General features: G+C 40.1%; 1 protein-coding gene across 1 annotated transcript in view; it reads right to left on the bottom strand.

Moving 5' to 3' along the window:
- Positions 1-20,993, bottom strand: part of ERP44 (endoplasmic reticulum protein 44) — a 95,204-nt gene that overhangs the window by 24,699 nt on the left and 49,512 nt on the right. The gene's annotated exons all lie outside the window — the stretch shown is intronic.

Below are 20,993 nucleotides of genomic sequence, written 5' to 3' on the forward strand. Positions count from 1 at the left end.
GTTTCTCTGTCCATGGGATTTCTCAGGCAAGAATAATGGAGTGTGTTGCCATTTCCTTCTCCAGGGGATCTTCCTGACCCAGGGATCAAACCCACATCTCTGGCATTGGCAGGGGGCTTCTCTACTGCTGAGCCATCAGCGAAGCCCTGGGAAAGCTCAAATGCCGTACGAGTCACATGGATGAGAATGTCAGAAGATGCGCTACATTTCTAGACTGACGGGCACCCGAGAGAACATAAGTAGCTTAAGACAGGTGAAAAAAAAATTTTTAAACTGAGTTCTAAAATTAAGGAATTTTAAAACAGCAGCACAAAAACCATGAAAATTCTCTAGCACTACCTCCATTTCTAGCAGTTACAAAACAAAACAGAATTGCAATAAACTGTTAACTATCTTAATTTTCTAGGAGATTAGATGGTAGAAACAACAGTACCAGAGGATATACATGGATGAGTGCTGACAGTTTCATGGGTGTACACATAGGGCAAAACTTAATTTGTATGTTTTAGACAGGTACAGTTAAGTCAACTATACCTCCATAAAATTTTTTAAAAATTAAAATGACCATTGACTATACAAAACAACAATTATGCCTTGTGGGGTTTGACACAAAATACATAAAATAAAAACAGCAATGTATAAACTGGGGGAGGGGAAGTAAGCAGAAGGTTAATGACTCTATGTAAGCATTCTAATGTCTTTGCAATGCCTTGGAAGAGGTAAAAATACACCATTTTGGTAAGTCAAGGTTGCATTTTTTTCCTAAGATCAAAGAATGCTAAAATGGTGTATTAGAAGTTAAGGGTGGAATATGGGTTCTCAGAAGTAGGTTTGGAGAAACGATTATGTAATTCAGATCATATAACACTTTGTTAAAACTCCATGGAGGATTTATAAAGGAGTAAATATGCTTGACTATTATTAACATGGGCTTCCCTTGTGGCTCAGCTGGTAAAGAATCTGCCTGCAATGCGGGACACCTAGGTTCAATCCCTAGACTGGGAAGATCCCCTGAAGAAGGGAACAGCTTACCCACTCCAGTGTTCTGGCCTAGAGATTTCTCGCAGAGAGTTGGACATGACTGAGCAGCTTTCACTTATAATTAATATAATTCTTTAATAGAAGACAAATATGAGTGAACAGAACCACTGGTCATATGAGACTGAGAAGACTATTTTATTCACCAAATCACAGAAATTTGAAATAATATTAAGATATCTTAATACAATACACATGTATTTACTAGACATTAATCTGTTTGGCTTAGGAGTCAATACTTTCTGAAGCAGAATACTTCAGGATGTATCAGCCATAAGCCCTTTATCAACCTGATAAATTAATGAGAAAGCATGTCTTCGAGGTGTTATAAAAATGGTGGGTTTTATTACCTGAGCAAGGGATTAATTAGACTAAATTGGTACTATAAATTGAGGGGTAAGTTCAGTTCAGTCGCGCAGTCGTGTCCGACTCTTTGCGACCCCATGGACTGCAGCACGCCGGGCTTCCCCGTCCATCACCAACTCCTGGAGCATGCTCAAACTCATGTCCATTAGGTCAGTGATGCCATCCAACCATCTATTCTCTTTTGTCCCCTTCTCCTCCTGGCTTCAATCTTTCCCAGCATCAGGGTGTTTTCCAATGAGTCAGTTCTCGCATCAGGTGGCCAAAGTATTAGAGTTTCAGCTTCAGCATCAGTCCTTCCAATGAATATTCAGGACTGATTTCCTTTAGGATGGACTGATTTGATCTTTTTGCAATCCAAGGGACTCTCAAAAGTCTTCTCTACCACCACAGCTCAAAAGCATCAATTCTTTGGCACTCAGCTTTCTTTATGGTCCAACTCTCACATCCATACATGACTACTGGAAAAACCATAGCTCTAACTAGACGGACCTTTACTGGCAAAGTAATGTCTCTGCTTTTTAATATTATGCTCTCTAGGCTGGTCACAGCTTTTCTTCCAAGGAGCAAGCATCTTTTAATTTCATGGCTGCAGTCACCATCTGCAGTGATTTTGGAGCACCAAAAAATAAGTGTTTTCTGTCACTGTTCCCATTGTTTCCACATCTATTTGCCATGAAGTGATGGAACCGGATGCCATGATCTTAGTTTTCTGAATGTTGAGCTTTAAGCCTGTTTCACGCTCCTTTTTCACTTTCATCAAGAGGCTCTTTAGTTCTTCTTTGCTTTCTGCCATAACAGTGGTGTCATCTGCATATCTGAGGTTATTGATATTTCTCCCGGCAGTCTTGATTCCAGCTTGTGGTTCTTCCAGCCTGGCATTTCACATGATGTACTCTGCATATAAGTTAAATAAGCAGGGTGACAATATACAGCCTTGACGTATTTCTTTCCCAATTTGGAACCAGTTTGTTGTTCCATGTCCAGATCTAACTGTTGCTTCTTGACCTCCATACAGATTTCTCAGGAGGCAGGTCAGGTGGTCTGGTATTCCCATCTCTTTCAGAATTTTCCAGTTTGTTGTGATCCACAAAGTCAAAGGCTTTGGCACAGTCAATAAAGCAAAAGTAGGTTTTTTCTGGCTCTCTCTTGCTTTTTCGATGATCCAGTGGATGTTGGTAATTTGATCGCTGGTTCCTCTGGCTTTCCTAAATCCAGCTTGAACATGTGCAAGTTCACGGTTCACATACTGTTGAAGCCTGGCTTGAAGAATTTTGAGCATTACTTTGCAAGAGAGTGAGATGAGTGCAATTGTGCGGTAGTTTGAGCATTCTTTGGCATTGCCTTTCTTTGGGATTGGAATGAAAACTGACCTTTTCCAGTCCTGTGGCCACTGCTGAGTTTTCCAAATTTACTGGCATATTGAGTGCAGCACTTTCACAGCATCATCTTTTAGGACTTGAAATAGCTCAACTGGAATTCCATCACCTCCACTAGCTTTGTTCGTAGTGATGCTTCCTAAGGCCCACTTGACTTTGCATTCCAGGAGGTCTGGCTCTGGGTGAGTGACCCCACCATCACCCACCTAGATGAGGGGTAAGAGTGGTTGTATAAGCAAGAAGAAGTCTTTTAAGATAAACAGAAGCACTTGCTATAAGGAAAAGCCTACAAAGTCTTACACTTACCCTAATACAAGAAAACTAGCCCAAAGAAATAATAAAAAGTACAGAACTTTATCTTCCTAACTAAAAAACTCATTCAGTCCTCATCATAGCACACAGTAAACCTAGCATACTGTAAAATGAATTTTTGCTGTAATATATAAATGAATAAGTTTTTAATAAAAATGCTGTTAAAATTAGGCTAAATAGTTCTACTAGTCAATGCTACAATGCAGTGGACTAGAATGTGGAAAACATCTTTTACTATTTTTCCTGAATATCCATCAGTAGGAGATTGGTTAAATAAAGTACGGTACACCCATACAACAAAGTACTAGGCTGTTATATAAAAGAATGAAAAAGATTCCTTTGTGCTTCTGAGGAACAATCTCTAAGATACACTGTTCAGTGAAAATAGCCAGGTGCAAAGAAGATGAAAGAAATATAAAAGAAACTTAGAACATAAGTCGGATTATATATATATGATTTTTGCCCCCTTACCTCCTCCAAAAAACAACATCAAAGGACGAAAATGCAAGGTGGGGTCAGGAATGGAATTTACAGTTCCCTGACTTTACCGTGGTTTTAGTATTGATTTGGGATCAAGAAAATATTTAATAGTAAAACAAAATTAAAGATATTTGAATACTGTAATTATTACTTTGAACTAAACACACACATTATAGATAAAGCCATGAGTAATCATGCTAATGCTGTTAAAAATCAAGATTTTCAGCATAAGATACAAATATAAAATTGATGAAATTAAATAAAAACCCTGTATTATTTAGCTGGAGCTGAAATCACTACCAAAAATTCAGAATGTGTTTTTCTCTTTCAAAAATATGTATTTTCCAAGCAGTTTCCACCGAAAACTTCATTGGCTAATTCTACCAAATATTTAAGGAAGAAATAATTCCATTTCCACACAAACTTTTCCCAAAAACTGAAGAGATTACTTTCCAATTATGATTACTTAGAGTAATTACTTTCTAATTACTTTCCACCATTACCCTTATATCCAAGCCAGATAATATCTGGGCATTTCTTATAATACCCAAATATTACTAAAAAAATTACAGATCAGTATACCCAATAATCAAAATTAGAGGACCCACACTAGTGGACCTTAACACTTAATGCCGGCCTCCAGTAATTTAGACATTGTGATACTGACGTAAAGACAGGCAAACAGATCCATGGAAGAGTCCAGAACCAGACCCACAGAGCCATGCAGAACTGACGTTTGGCAAAGATACAGTAGTAAAGTCTAACTATACACTACTTACACAATACATATCTCAACATAAGGATGCAAAAACCATGAAATTAAAAGGACGGGGAAAAAATATACCGTATAAAACTGATCAAAAGAAATCTCATATAGCTATAGTAATAGTAAATAAGTATACATTAAAGCAAAAACCAAGAAGGACGCTTCATACTAATAAAAAGCTCACTTTCCCAGGTAGATGTAACAATTCTGAACTTGTTTGTGTCAAATAAAAACCTAAACATACATAAAGTAAAAAATGACAGAACTACAAAGTCAAACCTGTAATTGTGGTGGGAGATTATTATCACCTATTATAGCAACTAATATAATAAAATCAATAAAATACAGAGAATTTGAACAACACAACTGAGAAACCTGAATTATTTGACATACAAACATTATTTACTACCCCAAAGCTGTAACATACACATTTTTTTGCAGATATATATATCATATAAAAAACAAACATTATAACGAATCACATTTTCAAATCCTGAAAGATGATGCTGTGAAAGTGCCACACTCAATATGCCAGCAAATGTGGAACACTCAGCAGTGGCCACTGGACTGGAAAAGGTCCGTTTTCATTCCAATCCCAAAGAAACGCAATACCAAAGAATGCTCAAACTGCCACACAATTGCACTCATCTCACACGCTAGAAAAATAATGCTCCAAATTCTCCAAGCCAGGCTTCACCAATACATGAACCGAGAACTTCCACATGTTTAAGCTGGTTTTAGAAAAGGCAGAGGAACCAGAGATCAAATTGCCAACATCTGCTGGATCATGGAAAAAGCAAGAGAGTGCCAGAAAAACATCTATTTCTGCTTTGTTGACTATATCAAAGCCTTTGACTGTGTGGATCACAACAAACTGGAAAATTCTGAAAGAGATGGGAATACCAGACTACCTGACCTGCCTCTTGAGAAACCTGTATGCAGGTCAGGAAGCAACAATTAGAACTGGACATGGACCAACAGACTGGTTCCAAGTAGGAAAAGGAGTACGTCAAGGCTGTATATTGTCACCCTGCTTATTTAACTTATATGCAGAGTACATCATGAGAAACGCTGGGCTGGAAGAGGCACAAGCTGGAATCAAGATTGTGGGAGAAATATCAGTAACCTCAGATATGCAGATGACACCACCCTTATGGCAGAAAGCGAAGAACTAAAGAGCCTCTTGATGAAAGTGAAAGAGGAGCGTGAAACAGTTGGCTTAAAGCTCAACATTCAGAAAACTAAGATCATGGCATCGGGTCCCATCACTTCAAGGCAAATAGATGGCGAAACAGTGGAAACAGTGGCTGACTTTATTTTTCTGGGCTCCAAAATCACTGCAGATGGTGATTGCAGCCATGAAATTAAAAGACACTTACTCCTTGGAAGGAAATTTATTACCAACCTAGACAGCATATTAAAAAGCAGAGACATTACTTTGCCAACAAAGGTCCATCTAGTCAAGGCTATGGTTTTCCCAGTGGTCATGTATGGATGTGAGAGTTGGACTATAAAGAAAGCTGAATGCCAAAGAATTGATGCTTTTGAACTGTGGTGTTGGAGAAGACTCTTGAGAGTCCCTTGGACTGCAAGAAGATCCAACCAGTTCATCCTGAAGGAGGTCAGTCCTGGGTGTTCATTGGAAGTACTGACGTTGAAGCTGAAACTCCAATATTTTGGCTACCTGATTCGAAGAGATGACTCATTGGAAAAGACCCTGATGCTGGGAGGGATTGAGGGCAGGAGGAGAAGAGGACGACAGAGGATGAGATGGTTGGATGGCATCACCGACTCAATGGTGTGGGTTCGGGTGGACTCCAGGAGTTGGTGATGGACAGGGAGGTCTGGCGTGTTGCGGTTCATGGGGTCGCAAAGAGTCGGACACAACTGAGTGACTTAACTGAACTGAAGTGAATGAATCACAGAAAAAGTCTCAACAACTTTCAAATAATTCAACTCATAATGAGAATAAAGTAACTTCTATATGCCATGGATTAAAGATGAAATTACAAAGGGAAACTGGAAAATATTTTGAAATGAATGATAATGAAAATACATGAACTTGCAGCATGCAGCCTAAGGAATACTTAGAATGAAATCTATAACACTAAAATAGATATGTTGGGGGAAATTCTACCAAACATTTAAGGACATGATAATGCTATTTATACAACCATTCCAGAAAACAAAAAAACAAACAAACAAAAAAGGGGACATTTCCCAAGTAATTTTATGAAACAAACTGTTCTTGTTCAGAATATATAAAGAGCAATAACAAAAGGACCATCAAAAATGATAAGTGGGCTTTCATAAAGAATGACCAATAAAAATATGCTCAGTTGTAATCAAGAAGTAACAAATTAAAACTACCAGAGAACACATTTTGACCATCCTATCAACAAAATAGCAATAACAAAAAAAATTTTTTAATCAATAATATCAAGTCCTAGGAAGGGAAAATATACCCTATTAGGTTCTGTTTAGGTGCACATTCAATGTTAAGCCTAATGTGCCAAGAAATTAAATCCCCAAAGGATGTGGCAGAAAGGATATGAGATAGATTCAGAAAGAAATGAACTAGTCTACTACAAAACATCCATTTTCTATTTGTGGCCTAAGGATCAGTATGAAAATGGATAGCAAGAGGCACTGCTGGAGACAATATAATGCTTTCAACTTCCTTAACTTGGTGAATTAGTGGGCATAATGGGAAAAGAGTGTTCTGACAGCAAATGCACATATACTAGAAGTAAAACAAATAAGGCTAGAGATGGACTCCAGAGAGGGTTAAGTGCGAACTTAGTGGGGTCTGAACTCTGTCCGACTTGAGATGTCCCTGAGCAGCAGGGCTGGGCGTTGGTGGCGCTCGCCTGACTGCAGAGAACCAGGAATAGTGAGGAACCACTGCAGCAGCCCCAGCAGAAGAGTCTGGTCACCAGCTTCAACAGTGCAACCCTTAGGCTGCCTTAAAATCCCAGTTACACATTAAAAAAAAAAATTAAATAACCTTAAAGACTATCAGAGGGATAGATACTTGCTTGCTTAATTCTCAAACAACATCACGGCAGCAGGTACACAACATAATGAGGTGGCGTTTAATTACTAAGAAGTAATAACCTTAAAATTGCATTGATCAATAATCTCAGACATAAAGGTGACTTTTTACAAGCTTTGGTCAAAAGTGATTTTAGGATAATTACAAGGGGACATTTGACAGTACAATAAAGAATGACTTAAGGGGTATAATAAATGGAGGGTTTTTTAAAAAAATCATTATTAATTGGATGGGTCAAATGTTAAAATGGATGTCAAAGGAATTATAAATTTAAGAAGGTTAACAGCTTGCTGAGTGGAAAATTAGCACATACTTCTGCTTCAGTGGTCACTTACTGCTCCGTGATGTGTTCCGCCTGCCAGCCTGCCATCCCCATGCCCAGCAAGGCTCCAGAAAGGGAAGTGTCCCTTGCTCTGGTCTAAGCAGTGCCCCTGCCTGCTGTGATTACCCATGGCAGAGAGTGAGAGGGGCAGACGATTTCAACGGAAAGGTCTTCCTGTTCTGGCTCCAGGATACCAAGCACTGCTGCCTATGTGTTTTTCTATTCCCAGACTACGCCCTCCCACAACGTGGTAAAACAATCCAAGACAAAACAAAACCACAACAATAAAGCCCTAAACATAAAAAACAGAAAAAAGCCGATATGCTCACTCAGGATTCGGACTAAACCTGCTCATACAAGTTCTGTTTTATGCACATGATTCTTCACCGTATATTTTTTTTCAGAACTGAAATACAGTTGACATATGACATGTTGACTTGATTCATTTCTATACTGCAATATTACAGCATGATCCTCCTCACTGTAGTGTTAGCTAGTATTCCTAAATTTACATAGTTATGATTCCTTTTTTGTGGTGGGAATAATTGAGATCCAGTCTCTTAGCAAGTTTGATGTTAATACAAGATTGTTGTCTATAATTATTTTCCTATTCTTAATGTCTCACTTCTTTATAGCTCTTATAAAAACTCCTCAATCTCTTATGTGGAAGGTTCAAGCTACACTGGAAGGCAGGCAGGTGACAGGGACACGGGTATTGGGGAGAAAGCGCCGCCTGCTTCAAGAGCAATTACGAAGTGATTTCCTGAAAGTGCTAGTGGGAATCCGAATGTTCTGCACTGACCAGCAAATAATACATTCAACAAGACTGTCTCTTGCTTGGAGAAGGAAATGGCAACCCACTCCACTATTCCTGCTTGGAGGATGCCATGGGAGGAGGAGCCTGGTGAGTTATAGTCCACGGGGTAGCAAAGAGTCGGACAGACTCAGCCACTGACCCATCTCGTGCTCAGTGCCATACCGCCTGCAGCCACTGGAGGTCAGCAGAGAACCTGGTCCCACCAGGGGCAGATGCAGGAACTTCCTGCGTCTTAAGGCAGCATGACCACCAGGGAAAGTGATTAATTTTATCCCCAGTCTCCCCAAAAGAGGTTGAATAGGATGAGACCAAGTGATATCATGATCTGTAATTGAAGAAAAGGCAAGTTTTAATCATGGGCGTATGTACAAATTTTGGAAGACAGACAATTACAAACAAAAGGATATGAGAGCATTTTGTAACCCAGCTACCACTGGGGAAAATCACTATTAACATTTTGGTTATATCTTGCTGAATTTGAATAACAGTTGCTTAACTAGCAGTGACATGATTCATTTGAGAAAAAAAAAAAATAACACTGAGGTTAGTGAAACAGTAAAGTGCCAGCATCAGTACTTACAGAACTGGGTATTAACAGATTGGAAGAAAATCCTAGAAACACTCAAAATGGCACAGAAGTCGACATTGTGTGGAAAAACACAAGAATCAATGACAGAATTGGAAAGTGACTGCACAGGAGTCAGATTCTGAATGTGAAACTGTTTCAGGATTACTTGAATAAATTTGTTTCCCTTTTTAGGTACATAAATAAACGATATGACAAATCTGTAAGTGATTCTAAAATAGCTCTTAGGATAGACATAAAAATCCTAAGTGATAAGAAAACACTGTGCTATACTTTTACTTTTGTTTTTCTTTTTTTTTTTTCAGTTACAGATAGAAGTGTGCTTTATAATCAGTGACAAGTAAACTTGATAAAATACAACAAAAAATACAAAATAATACAAAAAAACTGTTGAGCGGTAATGAGAGAACCTATGTGAAGTATTTAACAAAGTACCTACAAGGGAACAGTTCAGAAATGCTGGCTGTTACTTATCATCCGTCTATTCAACAAGATGAACACACACTGGCTGTGGGCGAGGGGTCAATCCAGGGCTGGACGCAGAGGGGCACAAAGACAAGGTCCGCGTTCTTACACAGCTTCCGCCGGACCATCACTGCTGTTGTCACTGACATCACCACTGCTGCTGGTACCATTTCTAATAGTTTCCACACACTAGAGTCTTTTTTTCCCTAACATTTACTTATTCATTTGGCTACGCCAGGACTTAGCTGCAGCCCGGGCTCTGCGATCTTCGTTGCAGCATGTAGAATCTTTCGTTGTGGCATGTGGGATTTAGTTCCCTGACCAGGGATTGAACCCAGGCCCTCTGCATTGGGCGCTCAGAGTCCTAGCAACTGGACGACCAGGGAAGTCCCCAGACTAGAACCCTAAATGAAATTATTAAAACTCTTCATATATAATACTGGTAACAAAAAGATGTACCAGTCTGGGTTTTCTAAGATCAGTATAAAAGAAATGCTCTAATAAGTCAATAATAAATATATCCTCGGGAGGAGCCAAGATGGCGGAGGAGGAGGACGGGGAGACCACTTTCTCCCCTACAAATTCATCGAAAGAATAACTGAACGCAGAGCAAACTTCACAAAACAACTTCTGATCGCTAGCTGAGGTCATCAGGCGCCCAGAAAAGCAATCCATTGTCTTCGAAAGGAGGTAGGACAAAATATAAAAGATAAAAAGAGAGACAAAAGAGCTAAGGATGGAGATCCGTCCAGGGAAGGGAGTCTTAATAGAGAAAGTTTCCAAACACCAGGAAACCCTAGCACTGGCGGGTCTGGGGGAAGTTTTTGAATCTCGGAGGGCAACCTGACTCGGAGGGGAAGAATAAATAAAACCCACAGATTACGTGCCTAAAAGCAACTCCCAGCAGAAAAGTACCCCAGATGCCCGCATCCGCCACCAGCAAGTGGGGGCTGGAGGAGAGGAGGCGGTGGCATTGCTTAGGGTAAGGACCGGGCCTCAGTGCCCTGAGGGCAATCGGAGGGAGCGTTTGTGAGTTACCAACTTAAACTGTTGGGACAGCAAAAGAGAGAGAGGAAATTAACCTGCCCGAACACACTGCCGGCTCCCGTTCACAGAACAAAGGGACTGAGCAAGTCCGGAGGAGCTAGACGGCTGCGGACCAGCCCAGCCCCGCTGGAGGCAGGAGGCAGGGGGGAGGGGAAAGGGGCAGGCTGGCCCCAAGGGCCGCATCCCCCACCGCGCTGCAAACAGGCCCCCAGTTTCTAACCAAAGACCTCCTGAGATTCTGGATGGTCGACATCCGCAGGGAGGGTCGCGGGGAGACACAGGGCGCAGGCTCCCAACCGGCGCAGGCGGGGACTGGGGCTGGGACCGCGGAGGGGAGAAGGCGCGCGCACCCGACCGGCGCGGGCGGGGACTGGGGCTGGGACCGCGGAGGGGAGAAGGCGCGCCGCACCGGGGAGAGCGCGCCCGTCAAGCCCCTGGCTGCCTGGGCCGCTCGGACGGGAAGGCACAGAGAGCAGGCGCAGCTTTGTGTTCCGCGCTTCTGTGGAACACCCGAGGGCTGGAGCCGCGCGCAGCGCAGGGCGCGCTCCATACGGAGCAGCCGGGAGCCTGAGCGGCGCAGGGAAAGCAGCGCCCGTCCCTCCCTGCGGCGCGACGGAACTAGCGAACCCGAACAAGACACCACCTCCGCCCGCCTGTGTCAGGGCGGAAATGAGGCTCTGAAGAGACCGGCAAACAGAAGCCAAATAAAGGGAACCGCTTCAGAAGGGACCGGTGCAACAGATTAAAATCTCTGTAGATAACACCGACTACACCGGAAGGGGCCTGTGGATACCGAGAAGCGTAAGCTGGAACGAGGAGCTATCTGAAACTGAGCCGAACCCACACTGACCGCAACAGCGCCAGAGAAACTCCTAGATATATTGTTACTTTTTTTAAGTAAAAAAAAAAAAAATTTTTTTTCTTTTTTCTCTTTTATTTTCTCTTAAAATTCCCTATTGCTACTCTATTACTCCTTAACTTTCATTTTCATAGATTCTTACGATTTTTTTAATTAGGAAAATTTTTTTTCTTGCTTTTTCCTTTTTCTCTTTTTTCTATTTTTCTTTTTCTCTTATTTCCTTTTAAAGCCCTCTATTACTCCTCTACTACTCCTTAATTTTCATTACACTATAACCTTACAAAAAAAAAAACACAGAAGCCCTATTTTTAAACCGAACTTCATATATATTTCTAAAATTTTTTTGTGTTTTGGTTTTTGTTTTTAATATTGTATTTTGAAGAGTCTAACCTCTACTCTAGATTTTTAATCTTTTTCAGTATATGATATAAATTGTGGACATTTAAGAATCCAATATTCAGATCCCATTTTTATCCAGGAGTGTGTTGATTATTCTCTCCCACTTTTGACTCCCCGTTTTCTACCTCAGAACACCTCTGTTTCCTCCTTTCCCCTTCTCCTCCCAATCCAATTCTGTGAATCTTTGTAGGTGACTGGGCTACGGAGAACACTCTGGGAACAGACAGCTGCATAGATCTGTCTCTCTCCTCTTGAGTCCCCCTTTTTCTCCTCCTGCTCATCTCTATCTCCCTCCTCCCTCTCCTCTTCTTCATGTAACTCTGTGAACCTCTCTGGGTGTCCCTCATGGGGGAGAATCTTTTCGCCATTAACCTAGAAGTTTTATTATCAGTGCTGTATAGTTGGAGAAGTCTTGGGACTAGTGGAAGAAAAAAACTGAAATCCAGAGGCAGGAGACTTAAGCCCAAAACCTGAGAACACCAGAAAACTCCTGACTACATGGAACTTTAAGTAATATGAGACCATCCAAAAGCCTCCATACCTACACTGAAACCAACCACCACCCAAGAGCCAATAAGTTTTAGAGCAAGACATACCACGCAAATTCTCCAGCAACGCAGGAACATAGCCCTGAACGTCAACATACAGGCTGCCCAAGGTCATACCTAACACATAGACCCATCTCAAAACTCATTACTGGGCACTCCATTGCACTCCAGAGAGAAGAAATCTAGTTCCACGCACCAGAACACTGACGCAAGCTTCCCTAACCAGGAAACCTTGACAAGCCAATCGTCTAACCCCACCCACTGGGTAAAACCTCCACAATAAAAAGGAACCACAGACCTCCAAAATACAGAAAGCCCATTCCAGACACAACAATGTAAACAAGATGACAAGGCAGAGAAATACCCAACAGGTAAAGGAACATGAAAAATGCCCACCAAGTCAAACAAAAGAGGAGGAGAGAGGGAATCTACCTGAAAAAGAATTTAGAATAATGATAATAAAAATGGTCCAAAATCTTGAAAACAAAATGGAGTTACAGATAAATAGCCTGGAGACAAAGATTGAGAAGATGCAAGAAATGTTTAATCAAGACCTAGAAGAAATAAAAAAGTCAATTAAAAATGAATAATGCAATAAATGAGATCAAAAACACTCTGGAGGGAACCAAGAGTAGAATAACGGAGACAGATGATAGGATAAGTGAGGTAGAAGATAAAATGGTGGAAATAAATGAAGCAGAGAGGAAAAAAGAAAAAAGAATCAAAAGAAATGAGGACAACCTCAGGGACCTCTGGGACAATGTGAAATGCCCCAACATTTGAATCATAGGAGTTCCAGAAGAAGAAGACAAAAAGAAAGGCCATGAGAAAACACTCGAGGAGATAATAGCTGAAAACTTCCCTAAAATGGGGAAGGAAATAGCCACCCAACTCCAAGAAACCCAGAGAGTCTCAAACAGGATAAACCCAAGGCGAAACACCCCAAGACACATATTAATCCAATTAACAAAGATCAAACACAAAGAACAAATATTAAAAGCAGCAAGGGAGAAACAACAAATAACACACAAAGGGATTCCCATAAGGATAACAGCTGATCTATCAATAGAAACCTTCCAGCCCAGAAGGGAATGGCAGTACATACTGAAAGTAATGAAAGAGAATAACCTACAACCTAGATTACTGTACCCAGCAAGGATCTCATTCAGATATGAAGGAGAAGTCAAAAGCTTTACAGAGAAGCAAAAGCTGAGAGAATTCAGCACCACCAAACCAGCTCTTCAGCAAATGCTAAAGGATCTTCTCTAGACAGGAAACACAGAAAGGCTGTATAAACGTGAACCCAAAACAACAAGGTAAATGGCAACGGGACCACACCTATCAATAATTACCTTAAATGTAAATGGGTATAATGGCCCAACCAAAAGACAAAGACTGGCTGAATGGATACAAAAACAAGACCCCTATATATGCTGTCTACAAGAGATCCACCTCAAAACAAAGACACATACAGACTAAAAGTGAAGGGCTGGAAAAAAATATTTCACGCAAACGGAGACCAAAAGAAAGCAGGAGTCGTAATACTCATATCAGATAAAATAGACTTTCAAATAAAGGATGTGAAAAGAGACAAAGAAGGACACTACATAATGATCAAAGGATCAATCCAAGAAGAAGATATAACTATAAATATATATGCACCCAACATAGGAGCACCACAATATGTACGGCAAATGCTAACGAGTATGAAAGAGGAAATTAATAGTAACACAATAATAGTGGGAGACTTTAATACCCCACTCACAACTATGGATAGATCAACTAAACAGAAAATTAACAAGGAAACACAAACCTTAAATGACACAATGGACCAGCTAGACCTAATTGATATCTATAGGACATTTCACCCCAAAACAATCAACTTCACCTTTTTCTCAAGTGCATGCGGAACCTTCTCCAGAATAGATCACATCCTGGGCCATAAATCTAGTCTTGGAAAATTCAAAAAAATTGAAATCATTCCAGTCATCTTTTCTGACCACAGTGCAGTAAGATTAGATCTCAATTACAGGAAAAAAATTGTTAAAAATTCAAACATATGGAGGCTTAATAACACGCTTCTGAATAACCAACAAATCATAGAAGAAATCAAAAAAGAAATCAAAATATGTATAGAAATGAATGAAAATGAAAACACAACAACCCAAAACCTATGGGACACTGTAAAAGCAATGCTGAGGGGAAGGTTCATAGCATTACACGCTTACATCAATAAACAAGAAAAAAGTCAAATAAATAACCTAACTCTACACCTAAAGCAATTAGAGAAGGAAGAAATGAAGAACCCCAGGGTTAGCAGAAGGAAAGAAATCTTAAAAATTAGGGCAGAAATAAATGCAAAAGAAACTAAAGAGACCATAGCAAAAATCAACAAAGCTAAAAGTTGGTTTTTTGAAAAGGTAAATAAAATTGACAAGCCATTAGCCAGGCTCATCAAGAAACAAAGAGAGAAGAACCAAATTAACAAAATTAGAAATGAAAAGGGAGAGATCACAACAGACAACACGGAAATACAAAGGATCATAAGAGACTACTACCAGCAGCTCTATGCCAATAAAATGGACAACTTGGAAGAAATGGACAAATTCTTAGAAAAGTATAACTTTCCAAAACTGAACCAGGAAGAAATAGAAGATCTTAATAGAGCCATCACAAGCAAGGAAATCAAAACTGTAATCAGAAATCTTCCAGCAAACAAAAGCCCAGGACCAGATGGCTTCACAGCTGAATTCTACCAAAAATTTAGAGAAGAGCTAACACCTATCTTACTCAAACTCTTCCAGAAAATTGCAGAAGATGGTGAACTTCCAAACTCATTCTATGAGGCCACCATCACCCTAATTCTAAAACCAGACAAAGATGCCACAATAAAAGAAAACTACAGGCCAATATCACTGATGAATATAGATGCAAAAATCCTTAACAGAATTCTAGCAAACAGAATCCAACAACATATTAAAAAAATCATACACCATGACCAAGTGGGCTTTATCCCAGGAATGCAAGGATTCTTTAATATCCACAAATCAATCAATGTAATACACCACATTAACAAACTGAAAGATAAAAACCATATGATTATCTCAATAGATGCAGAGAAAGCCTTTGACAAAATTCAACACTCATTTATGATTAAAACTCTCCAGAAAGCAGGAATAGAAGGAACATACCTCAACATAATAAAAGCTATATATGACAAACCCACAGCAAGCATTACCCTCAACGGTGAAAAATTGAAAGCATTTCCCCTGAAATCAGGAACAAGACAAGGGTGCCCACTCTCACCACTACTATTCAACATAGTTTTGGAAGTTTTGGCCACAGCAATCAGAGCAGAAAAAGAAGTAAAAGGAATCCAGATAGGAAAAGAAGAAGTGAAACTCTTGCTGTTTGCAGATGACATGATCCTCTACATAGAAAACCCTAAAGACTCTTCCAGAAAATTACTAGAGCTAATCAACGAATATAGTAAAGTTGCAGGATATAAAATTAACACACAGAAATCCCTTGCATTCCTATACACTAACAATGAGAAAACAGAAAGAGAAATTAAGGAAACAATACCATTCACCACTGCAACAAAAAGAATAAAATACTTAGGAGTATATCTACCTAAAGAAACAAAAGACCTATACATAGAAAACTATAAAACACTGATGAAAGAAATCAAAGAGGACACAAACAGATGCAGAAACATACCGTTTTCATGGATTGGAAGAATCAATATTGTCAAAATGGCTATACTACCCAAAACAATCTACAGATTCAATGCACTCCCTATCAAGCTACCAACGGTATTTTTCACAGAACTAGAACAAATAATTTCACAATTTGTATGGAAATGCAAAAAACCTCGAATAGCCAAAGTAATCTTGAGAAAGAGGAATGGAACTGGAGGAATCAACCTGCCTGACTTCAGACTACTAGAAAGCCACAGTCATCAAGACAGTATGGTACTGGCACAAAGACAGAAATATAGATCAATGGAACAGAATAGAAAGCCCAGAGATAAATCCACGAACCTATGGACACCTTATCTTCGACAAAGGAGGCGAGGATATACAATGGAAAAAAGACAACCTCTTTAACAAGTGGTGCTGGGAAAACTGGTCAACCACTTGTAAAAGAATGAAACGAGAACACTCTCTAACACCATACACAAAAATAAACTCAAAATGGATTAAAGATCTAAATGTAAGACCAGAAACTATAAAACTCCTAGAGGAGAACATAGGCAAAACACTCTCCGACATGAATCACAGCAAGATCCTCTATGACCCACCTCCCAGAATATTGGAAATAAAAGCAAAACTAAACAAATGGGACCTAATGAAACTTAAAAGCTTTTGCACTACAAAGGAAACTATAAGTAAGGTGAAAAGACAGCCCTCAGATTGGGAGAAAATAATAGCAAATGAAGCAACAAAGGATTAATCTCAAAAATATACAAGCAACTCCTGAAGCTCAATTCCAGAAAAATAAATGACCCAATCAAAAAATGGGCCAAAGAACTAAACAGACATTTCTCCAAAGAAGACATACAGATGGCTAACAAACACATGAAAAGATGCTCAACATCACTCATCATCAGAGAAATGCAAATCAAAACCACAATGAGGTACCATTACACGCCAGTCAGGATGGCTGCTATCCAAAAGTCTACAAGCAATAAATGCTGGAGAGGGTGTGGAGAAAAGGGAACCCTCTTACACAGTTGGTGGGAATGAAAACTAGTACAGCTACTATGGAGAACAGTGTGGAGATTTCTTAAGAAACTGGAAATAGAACTGTCATATGACCCAGGAATACCACTTCTGGGCATACACACTGAGGAAACCAGATCTGAAAGAGACACGTGCACCCCAATGTTCATCGCAGCACTGTTTATAATAGCCAGGACATGGAAGCAACCTAGATGCCCATCAACAGACAAATGGATAAGGAAGCTGTGGTACATATACACCATGGAATATTACTCAGCCGTTAAAAAGAATTCATTTGAACCAGTCCTAATGAGATGGATGAAACTGGAGCCCATTATACAGAGTGAAGTAAGCCAGAGAGACAAAGAACATTACAGCATACTAACACATATATATGGAATTTAGAAAGATGGTAATGATAACCCTATATGCAAAACAGAAACAGAGACAGATGTACAGAACAGACTTTTGGACTCTGTGGGAGAAGGCGAGGGTGGGATGTTTCGAGAGAACAGCATGTATATTATCTATAGTGAAACAGATCACCAGCTCAGGTGGGATGCATGAGACAAGTGCTTGGGCCTGGTGCACTGGGAAGACCCAGAGGAATCGGGTGGAGTGGGAGGTGGGAGGGGGGATCGGGATGGGGAATACATGTAACTCCATGGCTGATTCATGTCAATGTATGACAAAACCCACTGCAATGTTGTGAAGTAATTAGCCTCCAACTAATAAAAAACAATAAAAAAAAAAAAAAAAAAGGAAAAAAAAAATATATATATCCTCACCAGAGATGCAGCGATTCCTTTTATGGGGCCCCTAGATGGGAGAAATTAAAAGGTAGATCTGTCAGATCAGTATGAACCCAGTTTCCCTGTCCTCTGCAGGACGAGCGAGGACACAGTGGCCGTCATAGGACATGAATGCCCTCTGGGGTGTGGGAAGAGACTGCTTCTCTCTGTATCTTCCATCTCTCTCTAATTGCCCTGACTTCCCTTTTCCTCTGCTTCTCTTTACTTAAATACAACAAATGGAGAAGTTAGGGGCTTAGGAGCAGAACTAAATTCTACCACTAGATGAGGGTTTTTCAAGCTACAAGCTTTACACTGGGATTTCAAAAAAATATAGCTAAGCTTAAACAGAGCTGGAAGCTTCCTGAAGTCACCCCAGCATCACTCTAAGTTTCAAATTCTCTAACAGTTTCCAGCCTTTTGCAGGAAGAAAGCAGAGTCAGGAAGGGAAGGGAAAGCTGCCGCGTCCGGCTTACAGAGAGAAAGAAGAGGGCCGGCGGGGTGAGGTGAGCAGGTTACGGCAATCTCGCCTTCTCCCCTCTAGTGCCAGCCTCTCAGCCTACTTACCTGAGCCTTTCAACCTTCGGGTGAGGTCCTAAAAGGGCATACAAAGAGCTGAGAGAAAGGTAAGAGAGAAAGGAGTCCATGGGACGTTGCCAGGTGGAAAAGACAGAGACAGAAAGAAATGCGGGCAGCAGACCTACAGTCACGCCCGGAGATGGGTTTCCTGATCAGCTGGCAGACTGGAGGACAACTCCAAACTAAGGACGCCCAGCGGGTCTAAGGAGTGAGAACGTGCACTGCCTCCCACAGGGACTACTTCAAAAACACTCACTTGGCATGTTTTATGAAAATTAGTGCCATTACATTTTTGTATCATTATATAATTATGTTGCTTGTTTCTTAACTTATGGTGTCCTCTTGTTCTCAGTTCTTAAGCAGGGCTGATAAAGAAAAAAATATGTAACACCACATTGGCAGAAATTCCCAAATGCAAGACAATATACAAGACTTGTGGCTAAGATAATAGGTAAATTCTGACATGCCACACCTCAATTTAAGCTTGAAAAAATGTTAGGAAGCAATACACAGTCACTAAAGATTTTAAAAATTCAATGCAAACAAAGCATGGCTCATTCATTTTGCCACATTAATTTCTTCCAATAATCTATCTTGAGCTTTATCAAGTCTTTCAGCATTTATTGATAGGATAAACTGGCTTTCCCCATTTTAGATACTGATGGGATTTATTGTTTCCTAATATTAAGCCATCTTTGTGTTACTGGCATGAATTCTTTTTTTTTTTTTTTTTTTTGGCTGCACAGCACGTGGGATCTTGGTTCCCTAACTGAACCTGCACTCTCTGTATTGGAAGCGCAGAGTCTTAACCACTGGAATGCCAGGGAAGTCCACGTAAGTTCTATTTGGTAATGGAAGAAGGTTCGCAAAGGGCACATCAGCCTTCCACTGTTCCTGGTGGAGATGCAGAGACACTACTGTCCAAGAGAAGGCAGCTTACGAGAGAAGGCAGTTCATGACCCACAAAACGCCTTCAGGTGCCATCACTGCACACAGGAGGCTTTCACTGAGAAAGAGACAGCCACTAACAGAACTTGGGCTCGGATTCCAAAAGCTAGCGAGTGGCTCTAAGTGTTCCTTGAAATACCAGTAAACGTCTATTCAAGGACATCCTTTTAAAATCCAATCATCATGTTGAAAATTACTTATCACAGTGAAAATAAACAGAAATTACAATTAACAGTATCACAGAACACCTGTAGAGTGCAGATTTCAAGCTGTTTTTACACATATTTTCTCAAAAAGTCTAAATTGACAAGGCTCTCCTCTCTCGTTTCTCAACTAGACAAATTATAGGTTCAGTGACTTTTTATATCAGCTTTCTATCTTGAAAATTTTCAAACTTATAGAAAAGATGAGAAAGTAATATAGTGAGTACCTGTACGCCCTCACCTGGATTTAACATTTAACCGTACCCACCCCTCCTTACCCCTACACACACTTTTTATGGCAGCTCTTGAATCAAGTTCACTGATTTTTTTTTTTAAAGATAACTTGCCCAACTATATATGACTTAGTAGGTCGCAGGCCACTGGTGCCAGAACAAAGGCTTCTAGCCACACAGTACAGAAACAGTAATGGAAACAATATCATATGTAAGTAAATACATTTTTATGTACACACTGACCCAGTATAGGTAATTTAAACAGACTATTGCATTATTCATAACAAACATTTTAAGTTATTTTAATACAGGAACTGGGTGAATTCTCAGTTTCTTTGAGAAACCTCAATTTAAATTACTTTACTTTGATTTTCAAAATCATAGTTACCTGATAAAAGCTGTATATTCCTGGGGACAGTCTGGCTCCCTCCATGTACCATGTAACCTCGGTAAATCACTCTCTCTCTCTAAGTCGTTCAGTGTCTTCATCTATAAAGCAATAATATACTCCAGCTCTCTGGAAGTCCAGCGTTCATCACCACCTCAGAAACTTCACACTTACTGCTTCTCCTGTCTGAAACACACTTCTTCCTCTATTTCCCTTAAAAACTCCTTCTCCAAGGGGACCTCTGTATACCCTTAGACTAAGACATAGGACCTAAAACCTTCCCTTCAAAACAGTTATCCCGAAGAGCAACTGTGGGCGTATTGCTCTTGCCTTTCTGGGTGTATCTGGCTCATTGCTGTATCTCTAAAACCTCCCACACTGCACTACAAAGAGCAGGCATATAAAAAAAGAAACGCTGAATAAGTAAATAACACTATCTAACTCAAGGGGCTGTGGTGAAGATAACTGAAATAATATACGCAAAAACCATGCCTAACTCCAGTAGGTTTTTCCCAACAATCTGACTAGAATTTTTTTTACAAAAGAAATAACACTACTATTTTGAATGGAAGTTCTGGGCGATACACTGAGCCAGAAGCAAGACAGACTTAAGTATCAGAAGGTAAAGCAGAGTAGGTTGCCACAGTACCAGCAGGTGATTTAATAAGAACACCTCTGTGGACAGGATGGT

This window comes from Dama dama, chromosome 29, assembly GCF_033118175.1.
Source record: "Dama dama isolate Ldn47 chromosome 29, ASM3311817v1, whole genome shotgun sequence".
Lineage (NCBI taxonomy): Eukaryota > Metazoa > Chordata > Mammalia > Artiodactyla > Cervidae > Dama > Dama dama.